The sequence below is a fragment of the Dioscorea cayenensis genome, unplaced genomic scaffold (genome assembly GCF_009730915.1).
Source record: "Dioscorea cayenensis subsp. rotundata cultivar TDr96_F1 unplaced genomic scaffold, TDr96_F1_v2_PseudoChromosome.rev07_lg8_w22 25.fasta BLBR01000072.1, whole genome shotgun sequence".
NCBI lineage: Eukaryota > Viridiplantae > Streptophyta > Magnoliopsida > Dioscoreales > Dioscoreaceae > Dioscorea > Dioscorea cayenensis.
In genome coordinates, this window is record NW_024086463.1 from 1 (window position 1) to 11,621 (window position 11,621).

The 11,621-nt window shown below is 29.4% G+C and overlaps 1 long non-coding RNA gene across 1 annotated transcript; it reads left to right on the forward strand.

Annotated features, from left to right (window-relative positions):
• Nucleotides 1–7,959: 7,959 nt before the first annotated feature.
• LOC120253373 lies at nucleotides 7,960–11,275 on the forward strand. The gene is made up of 4 exons (XR_005534250.1): nucleotides 7,960–8,076; nucleotides 8,217–8,278; nucleotides 8,472–8,592; nucleotides 11,118–11,275. It is a non-coding gene; the product is annotated as an uncharacterized LOC120253373 (long non-coding RNA).
• Nucleotides 11,276–11,621: the final 346 nt, after the last annotated feature.

Consider the following 11,621-nt stretch of genomic DNA (forward strand, 5'->3'; position numbering starts at 1 on the left):
GTTGTAATTTTATGATTTATTAATTTTTTCTTTTGATTTTTCTTTTTCTCAAACTGAAAGAAAAAAACAATAAACACATGCATGAGTTTATAGTCATTTAAACATAGAATTTGATGGTTTAAAATATATGATAACATATGTTGATGTCTTTAACCACCGATTTTTATTAGTTTGTGAACTTTAAAAAGTTTGAATAAAGTACGGAGAAGCTCTATAAAAATCTCTCTAGACATGTGTTAATTTTTTATACACAAATTAATATTTGAACTCCAAAATAATGACTTAAGTAAAGTAAATCTATCATTTGAACTAACTTTAATTGGTTTGTTTAGTGTTTTATTAGTTTTAGTATACCCATTTTTTAAAAACAATATTAAATATAAAAAAATTCAAAAAAAGAAAAACGTTTGTTTACAACACAAAGAAAGATAGATGTTTTCTAACACTCCATTGTGTCTTGCCTCCTTTGATTAGCCTAGACTTGCTGTTCAATTAGTTGACTAAGAAAGCAAGCTAGGTGGCTTGCACTGGTTTATTGTACCATGTTCATCAGAAGTGTGTACCTTTGTATGTGCATAGATGAGTTGTCAAATAACAATACCTAAGTTGCAATGGAGAAACCTGGAAATCCATACTCAAATAATGTATGGTAGGTAGATGGGCTTGTAATATATATATATATATATATATATGTATATATGCTAGTAAATGGTGGGTTGTATGATTGATAATTTAAGGCCATGGGCCCATTGCTAGTTTCAAGATATATGGTGTTTTAATATAACACATATTCTCTTATTATATATAATGTCACAATATGATAAAGAAGTTTTGACAAAACCCAATGCAGATTGTGACTACTTGTGTGTCCAAGAAACATATACAAACAATATAATAAGTTATAACAAGTTCACTAAATAATTAATTAATTAGGTCCCCAAGACAAATATATATATATATATATATATATATATATATATATATATATATTTATATACATATATATATATATATATGTAATGACAATATAATGCTACCTTTTTCCTCTTTTCTTCTCTTTCTTAGATATGTAACATGTTACATATACACACATGTTTAGTTTTCACTACTCTCACTTACTATGAAATGATAATTCTATTCTACTAAAATAGAACCATGATCTAAAAATGGCCACTCCAATGGTATGTCTCCTTCTCCAAAGTTTACTTAAAACACCCACACATAGAAAATAGAGAGCAATAATTCCCTAAGTTGAGTAAGGAGCTGGGGTTTGAACAAGAAAAGAAACATATGGCTTTAGTGGATACAGTGAATACAGTTCTCATAGTGGACACCACCATTAAATATACATATATATATATATATGTATATTAAAATATATGAATATTTTGATTTTTAATAAATCAGGTAAGAGGGACCCGTCACCTTTTGCTCAATTGATAGTGCACTATGCATGTCTCAAATGTCTCTGAGCAAGTGAGCATGTCCCTTTCTTACTTTTTCTCTCCATTATTAATTAGTTCACAACTTATAACTGACTTAATATCATTTTCTTAGGACCACCATGCCACCATCATTTCTAATCACCTTGTCAACTTATTCCCTCTCTGCATGCCATTCATTCAACTTCAATGCAAACTCAGATCATCATCTCTTAGTAATTACTTTATTTTTTTAATATCTAAATAGTAACAACAGTAAATGTTTTGGAGATAAAGATAAGATCAAGTCATATATTAAAATGATATGTTGTGGGGGAGACATCATATCAAACAGTTTAAAACTATATCTAGTTTAGTTTAGTTTATAAACAAGAATATCAAGTGACAAATATATATGTCTACCTTTCTCTCTTTCCAAAAAAACACATTAATAAAAAAAAAAAAACAACATCCACTTTGGAACTTTATATGCATTTTACCAAGATGATTAAGTGAATATATATAATGCATGATGTCACATGGAATTTCATAAGGAAGTGGGGGATTAAAAGGGAATAAAATGTACATGGTTAATTATTGTGAGAGAACTGCATGCATTGATATAATGCATGCATGTTCATTATAAACGTAGGGTGTCCTAGAGCTAAAAGATGAAGAACCACTTGTCCATGGCTAGAAAGTCCAAACCTTAGCTAGAGAAATCCAAGCACTAGTATATATCATTATGCCTTCAAACTTATGAACAATATTGGCGCATACACCATATTCAAGAGGTTCCCACGCACCACCTTAATTATTAACATTGCATTTAATCTCTTAACTTATATGTATATATATATATATATATATATATATGTAGATGGCATATACTTAATTTGTTGCATATATCTTTGGAAACTATGGTTGCTTCATATCTTGGAGTATGAGGAATCTCTTTGTTTGTTCATCATGCACCCTCAGAATCAGAGGAAGAAGAAGAAGAAAAGCAGAACTAGATAACCAAATAATTAATTAGTTGGTTATGCCTGCTGGATTAATTGCATTATTATAATTAATTAAGATGTGTATTCTCCATTGCTATTGACATTTGAAATTTGATAGAAAGTGTTTCATCATATGATTAATTAAAAGATTTAACTTGTTTTTAATATAATGGAGACATTGTTTCAGAAAACTAACAACATTAATTGCTAGTAATAGAAGGCAATATATATTTTTCACAACTTAATATATATCTCATGAAAAAAATCCAAAGAATAATAAGAACAAGTGCTGATCAAGTAAATTGATTATGAAGTTAAATACCTGAGCGACTGAGAGAGACCCGGATCTCCGGTGAGGTTGCGTAGCCCGTACACGACGAAGGGAGGGTTGCCGGCCAAGTCGAGTCCGGCGAAGGCCGGAGACGTTCACAGAGAAAACACAGCGTCTACGGCAAGACACACCAACCCACGTCGAGCTGGAGTCGGAACAGCACGGCCAACGACGCACGCGGAGCCCTAACGACGTACGAATTCTAAAGAGTGCGGCTAGATCATTGCCGGAAGTAAGGTATTGGGCTGTCGTCGGCGCCGGCGACTCAAAACAAGGGCAAACAACGGCGGACCGGAGAAGAAAAAGAAAAGTAGCGGCGCGGCTAACTGGACAAGATGATGGCTGGTGAGAAAGATTAGGGAGAAGATGATGGTTGGTGAGAAAAGCCAGCTGGTTTTCTTTCTCAAAGATAAAAAACATTATCTTTTAATGAAATTTTATAATTTATAAAAGTTTCTGTACTTTCTCTTTCAAATATTTTATAATAATAATTTTATAAATATATATCCAACATAAAAAAAGAAAAATTTTTCTTATTCTCTATTTTTATGGTATTATTGTATCCTATTTTTTTGTAATATTTTCATAAATTTTTAAAGAATAAAACCAAATAAAAAAATTTTTAAAATTTTTAAGTTTTTATAATTAATTTAAATTATTTAAGACAAATTTTTTAAATATTGATTAAATCTAAATTATTCAAAAACTTAGGTATCCGATGTGATTCCATCTAATAATTATCACTAAATTTCGTTAAAATTTAATTTAAATTTTTTTTTACCAAAAAACTAAATCAAAATAACATCCCAGACTAAATTTCCAATGTGATTAAATATAAATTTTGATTCATTTTTTTAATAAATATTTCTATTTATTTTAAATTTCCTTAAGATTTATTTATTTATTTATCTATCTATTTAAAGTTTGGACCAAACCTAGGACTCGGATGTTATGCAACTTAGTCCATCACATTGGGGTGTGGAATTTGGGTATATTTTATATATGTCTTATGATGCAGGATAACATATAAGTTTGTCTATGTGAATCATTATTCACAAGATATGCATTTTATTACTAGTAGTAATTATAATCTTTTATGTAAATCGAGAGAGAGTCTTTTTAAAGTAATTTTTTGAATTATTTTTAATTTTGTTTAAAGGGAATAATAATTTTGTTTTGTGAAATTAGTAGTATTCGAACAAATTTTAATATGCTTCATCTTTAGTATTTATGTAAGGCTTTATAAAATTTAAGTATATGTTGAAAATATTTATTGATGGAATTATTGTTTAAGTTAAAAGATCATACCACAAAACGAATTAAAAGCTCAACAATAAGTTATTCTACTTTTTTTTTAAGATCTAATAGGATTTAATGTAATATGACAAAAACTAAAAGTAAAGATAAAGGAGATACTATGGTTATATATGAATCACCAAGAAACATGTTTATATATTAATCAATCTTGCTAATTTCATCATCATTTCCAAATTGTTGATCCTTAGTTTTTCCAAAATTTAAAATAATACTTAAATTTAGGAAAAAAAATTTATTAAAATTGTTTTCCTCAATAAATAAATAAATCCAAATTTGATGATATATATCATCACGGGAGTATTTATTAACAAATATCAGAGACGTAATTAAACATTATGTATAATATTTTTTAAAAAAATAATATTGACTTTAGAAGAAAAATACATATTTATAGTTGTTTTGAAGTACCCTTCTCCCTCTTTCTCCCTTTTATTTTTATTTATTTGTCTGATTTTAAACAATATCTAATTTCCAAACATTATCTAAAACAAAGATGAGACAACTTACAAATCCGTGATGAGAGGTTGGAACATAATTCAATGACTTCGCGTTGTGACAACTGGATGCATCTTTTACCACTTTTTAACTTTTTTTGGATTTTTTCCTTTTTCATAAATCATATTTCATATACATATATTAATGTGCACTATTGATGATCTAATTTTACTTAACTTTGATATATGTACTACCAAAGGGACGAAATGAAATTCATCAGCATGATCAATTGAATTTTGGAATTTTCTATAAGTCCTCTAAATTATATATACATCATAATCATTACAATAATTAATTACGGCTTTATAATTTTAAAAATTAAAATCTCTTCTTGTCCATTATATAAATATGTTTAAATTATTTTTATAATTCCATAATTTGTTTAATTTATATTGTTGTGCTTTTATGATCTTTATAGTTACTCTTGGGTGCAGTTAAAATATTAAAGAAAAACTAAACTATCTTCTATGTACTAATTATAGCTATAGTACGTAAAAAAACTTTTTATGGAGAGTTTTTGCAATGATTTTAATTGTCATTACAAAAACTTATAGTATTTGCAACGAACATCAATATTTGTTGCAAAAGCGCATTGTTGTTGCGAGGGCATTATTGTTGGTCACAAACTATCGTAGTTTTTCCGACGGCATTTTGAATGGTTGCAAAAACACATTGTTTTTGCGAGGGAATTTTGTTTGGTCGCAAAAACTCATACTTTTTTCGATGGATATTGTTCTTGGTTGCAAAAAACCATAGTATTTGCGACCAAAGAAAGTGATAGTCGCAAATGCCAATAGTTTTTGCGATGACTTTGATTATCGTCGCAAAAGCTTATAGCTTTTTCGACTGCAAATTATATTGGTAGCAAAAAATACATTTTGCAAGGGTTGCTCGAACCGTCGCAAATATTTGGTCGCAAAAGGTCAATTTTCTTGTAGTGATATATATATATATATATAATATGGTACATAAACGTTTAAAGATACAAAAGTCGAATGATTTGTTAATTGCTTTCAAGGTATACCAGAGCTATCAGACTGCTCATTTCATCATGCATGTCTTGTTAACAAAATGTATCTTGAACCATGCACTTAATTGGTATGATTAAATTATTGTAATATATATATAATATGATGCAGTGCTCAATGATTTACAAGTTGGATGATTTGTTTATCTCATTTTTAAGGCATCCAAGAAGCGGCATTCAATTCACTCACACCATGTCTTGTTGTGAAAATTGATTATATTTTAAGTGGGTAGATTTGTGAGTATCGGCAAGTCGAATGATTAATTTAACTCAAGTTGCAAGGTGTCCGAGAAAAGGCTTGCAATTCATTGACTACACTGTTAACTTTGAGGACATAATAAAATGTTTTAATAATATATGTACCAGATATTGATGTCGCTTTTATCTTCTCTATGTTTTTATCATGCACTAATTTATAAAATGTTTCATATATTTTCTTTGAGCTCATGGGAAACTATTTATGAATACCTTAATTGTAGATTAGTTTCCATACCATTTGTGATGCAAGTTAAATTGTGTGATTGGTAACAGGCTACCAAAAATTGAAACAAACACAAATTAGGTGAAAAAAAAATAACTGTAGTATATACACCTAAGACATAACAACAAGTTCCACTTTGACTAATTAATTTCAAGATGCTTTAAATTATTGGTTCAGAGTTGTTGCTTGCAGTAATATTTTTAGGGTTAAGTGGAGAAATTGTGAGTTTTTCTTCAGTGAAAATTAAGATGTCACTTGCGTGTTAAGTATATATTTATCGATAAAAGAAAACATGTTAAAATAGATAGTACAAGTAATCGCCCTGAAAATATCAATTTGGATTACTAAATTTAACCTGCTGTGAAGGTATAATTAATTAATGCTAGTTAAGAGTTGTTTGCTGCATTCATTTTCACAATGAAAAGGAAAACTTTATTAATACCTTTATTTGTGTAGTCAATTAACTCACAAAACCTTCTCTTAATTTTTTTTTAAAAAATTAAAGAAATGATTTCCATCCAATTACATACCTATCTATCTTGGACAACACCTACATATATATATATATATACAAGTCACAATTCTGTATGACTGGTATATATGTCCAAAGGTCCAATGTGATAAAATAGGATATGTCAATGTTTATACAAGTTGAATGATTTGTTAATTACTTTCAATGTGTGCAAGACCTGTCATACAGATCATTCATTATGTTTAGTTAACAATACATGTATCTTAAAGCATGTAATTAATTAGTACGGTTTAATTATTGTAATATAATATGATACCATGCTCAATTATTTGCAAGTTGTAGGATTTGTTTCTCATTTTTAAGATAGCCAAGAAGTGGCATACAGCTCACTCACCATGACTTGTTGTGAAAATTAATTACATTATTAATGGGTAGATCTCAGTAAGAATCTGAGTTGAATGATTGAATTAATTCAACCCTGGGTGCCCCGAGATGGAAGTCGCAATTACACTACAAGAAAATTTTCAATCGCATGTAAAATCGTAAGACTTTAAACAAAATCTTTATTAAATTACATAAATATCTGATACTTGAATCCAAGAACAAATACAATATATGAATTTTTTTTTAATTTTTTAATTGTACAAATATCATAAATATATAAATTAAATAATTTTATACGATAATAAATATAACAAACATATTTTAAAAAAACATAATTATATTTGCTTATCAAAGCAAATATCGCACAAAAATACAAGCAAATATAAAGAAAGATATCGATACCGTGTCAAATACCATACCAAAATATAAATATAATATTATTACTCCGCGCCAAATACCGCCAATATATAAAATATAATATATTAATATTAAAGCAACATTATACAAAATATAAATAATATAATATTATATTATTATCGTACAACATCAAGATTAAAATCAAATATAATAATATATTAATATCATGCTTAAACGTCATACTAAAATATAAATATAAGAAAGAGATTGACACGCACACAAATACCATAATTAAAAATATAAATATAATATTAAATTACTTCCGTGCTGCCAGTCATCAAAATATAAATATAATAATATACTAAGATCAAGGCCAAATAATTGCTCCAATAATATAAAATATAAGTGAATATACTAATATCACACCAACACGGTGCTAAAATATAAATATAAGAATATATTAACACCGTATTCAAATATCACGCCAAAAATATAATATTATATTTACGTATTATCACGGTGGCAATACAGCGCAAAATATAAATTTATTAATATATTAATATCAAAGGCCAAATACGGCTAAAAAAACTTATATTATAGAGTAATTTGCGGCATATTTAGTAATTATATATAATTATATTATATGTATAATATATTATATAATTATAATTCCATCCGCTCCTCATCCTCTCCCTCTCTCGAGACTCCGACAAGCCGCCTCCATCTCCGCAGCCGATCGTGACGCCGACGACTATCATCACCATTGTTGCCATTTCGAGGATTTCAGGTATGATCCTCTTTACGCCCTCAACTTCGACGACGCCTACCCCGCCGGAGATCTATCTAAGTATTAGCGAGATATTTTGATGACGAGGGATTCATGGAATCCTCTGTTTGTTTGATTAGGTCTCACATTCTCTGTTGCAGTGATCTTGGAGCGTGGTGATTTCTCTCGGTGACAAGGGATTCATGGCTTTTTATCTCTTTTGGTATTGTTTTCAATTGATGTTATTTTAATGAATTTCTTTGAGCTGGATGCTGAATTGTGTGATTTAGGTGTTTGGTTTGATAAGATTGATGGTGTTTGATGAAATTTGTGGGTAATTGTTAATTTTTCCCTGAAATTATCTCATCTCTGATGTGTGGTTTTTGATATGTTTGTTTGATCGAATCTAATCTTAGCAAAAGGCTTTCCATGTGAAGAGCCGGCCTACAATTGGTCAGTTTGGGTGTTTGAGTTTGCAGCGTGCTTGGTGGAAGAGGGGGCTCTTTGTAATTTGCTGACAGAGCAGTAGTTACAGAGGTATGGCATTAGTTTTAACCTCTTGTTTGCTTGATTGATGTTTCTAGTTTGGGACTCTTGACTGCATTTTGCAAAATCATTGCTTTGGTATTTGGACAAATATATGTATTGGGAACTATAGTGAGACATGTTTAAAAATAATTGTAGGAAGTGGATAAGTTATCCAAGTTCTGCAGATATTGAATCACTATAGCTGTTTAACAAAGGCTTATAAATTGTTGATGTTATGCTAGTACTGTTTTGATGTTTTTTCTTATGTGGCTGCTGGGCAAATTATCATATTTACATGTCATATATAGGTACTTGTTTCTATTGTTCCATCTTTCCTGAGCTACTAGCTACCATCTGATGGATTCATTGTTGCGAATCATTTATAATGGCTTAATTTGGAAGACAAATCTGATTAATTTGGGCATGTAGATATATCTTGAGCAAATGATATGTCTTCCCTTTGATATTTTTATTGTTTCATTCTATATTTTCTAGTGGTCTACATTATATTTTAGGTTACTATTCATTAAATTCTTAATGTTAGGTTTTTGAGGGGATAACTATGAGTAAGCACACTATGGTTATCTTAAACAAGATTTGAGTTAGAGTAGAAGACTCTCAAAATAGAGACTTGTTTTTTGGGATCTCATAAGATTTTCATTCTGGTTTATCCGTTAGATGTCAATATTTTTACACTGTGATGTTGTATAGTATAGCTTTGGAATTTAGACCGCAGTAAATTATTAAACCATCCTCAATGTACAACTGCCTATAAGTCTATTCAGAGAAAAATTTTGTAAATGTTAATTGAATGGTGGTATTATTTTCATTTTCCTTTTTAAAGACATGGGAAGGAAAATTTTTGGTTATTATTTACTAGATCATATATATAGTAAAGAAGAATGAAGATGATGAAGGGATTTTTGGTTATTATTTACTTTTGATAGTAGTTTGTTTTGGCTTAAAGAATTAGAATTGCTGTAAGTTACATGGTTGAAATATTATCACACAAGATGATTGATTTTTCTATGAAAGGAACCTATATTTCATTTAAAGCTTTCTGGTAGATTGTTAGATTGTGAGATATTGTTTTGTTTAGCCGATAACCAAGATGTTAAATTTTGTCCTAGAAAGACATTGTAACCACTCATGCTTTTCTCGTCCAAGTGACAACTAGCCTAAGCCACATAAATGGAAATAGAGTTAAGTTCAAAGACCAAGACCTTGTCAACATGAACATCATGTATTGCTTTTCCTTGCAGATATGGTAGTGTTTTCTTTACTACTTTCCAATGTGTTGTAGTGGTTTGATTTCGGAATTGACAGGTTGTGTAAACCACAAAGCATATGTTTAGTAGGATTGCAGCACAAATATGAAACTGCACCTAGTATACTCTTTTATGTACTAGGATTTGCTGGAGGTTTCTTGTCGTAAAAAAAGATAGCAGGTGATCATATTAGCTTGTTCTAATAGTTCTCAGATGCACTTGAATTAGTCGAACTTGAGTTTGTCTCGATAGCCTTCATGCCAAGAAAAGACAATAGCTATCCTAGGATTTTAATAGAGAATTAGAATTTGGGTTGACTTATTAGACTTTGAATAACACTTGCATTGTTTCCAGCAACAAGAATATCATCAACATAGACTAAGACAATAGCGAGATACTGGTTTGTGTCTTAGAAACAATGCTGATTTAGAGTTAATGTAACCAAACTCTAGTAGACAGGAGTGCATCTTGTTGCAATATGCATGAGAGTTCTACTTAAGAACATATAGAGCTTGATTTAGAGTTAATGTAACCAAACTCTAGTATCCTCCAGACAACAGTTATGATCCTAGTTGCACTATCATGTAAATGGATCATAATCTTAGTTTGTATTTGTATTTGGTAATGAAATAAGAGTTTAATAATGTTCCTTTTTTTGTCACTCTTTATATATATATATATTAAACTCATGGTGACTGTTAATGCTGATGCCAATGAACCAGTAAAAGCAGAGTAGGCTGTTAATAACTGTCTCATATTTCTGCAGAAATATTGCATAATTGTTTTAATTATTAATTTCTTAATAAATTCCCTTAATGAATAGTATCAAATTAGAACAGAGCACTCTGATGATGCAAATGAATTCAAGTAGAGACTTATCAACAATACTTATTTTTGTAGAAATATTGTATAGTTGCTTCACTAAATATTTTTTAAGGAATTTTTTGCTTAATTACATACAACTAATGTTGACTTTAATGAATCTCTATAGTTTTAATTTATCAACTTTATGAAATGACATCTTTCCTTGTTTCTTAAGGAATTCTAATTCTTTAAGCCAAAACAAAACACTTAGATGTTTGTGGTTACATATATACATTGAACTACTATTATAATTAGTTGATTAATTAATATGTGTGAAAGAAATAAAGCAGGCACTAACGCATTTGCTTTGTATTGATCATATAGTTTCATTCATGACCTTGTTTATTATTTACTTTTGATAGTAGTTTGTTTTATTATGATAATATGACTTTTCATGACCAGGTGCCCTCTCTTGAAGTGAGTCAAAGAGTTCTCGGATTGAAACTTTCAGGTTCAGGCATCTTCATCTACTGACATGACTTCAGTACAAACGATGTTACCTACATTAAATGAGGGAAGTGCCATTAATCAAATAGATCATTCTACACGACAAAACTGAAGATTTCACTGCACAGCAGTTGATTAACACTCAAGCACAAAAAGAGTACTTAATGTTCATTATATGAATTTCCGGGGAAGAGACCCTGTTTTCGGCGATCGAAATAATCTAATTAAAATTTTTGTTCTACAAATGTTATCAGCCTGGATCTTGTTTGTTCCCCAGCAACAAGGGTCCTAATACTAAATTTTAATGTTGCATGTGGAATGGAGTTTTTAATGTTGTTTTGATACAAGTATTTGTATAGTTATACTACATGATTTCCAATGTATATGAGGGCATCTATATGTATTGCTAATTCAATAGGATGATTTTTGTCTTTGGTAATTAAAAATTTTTAATTAGTA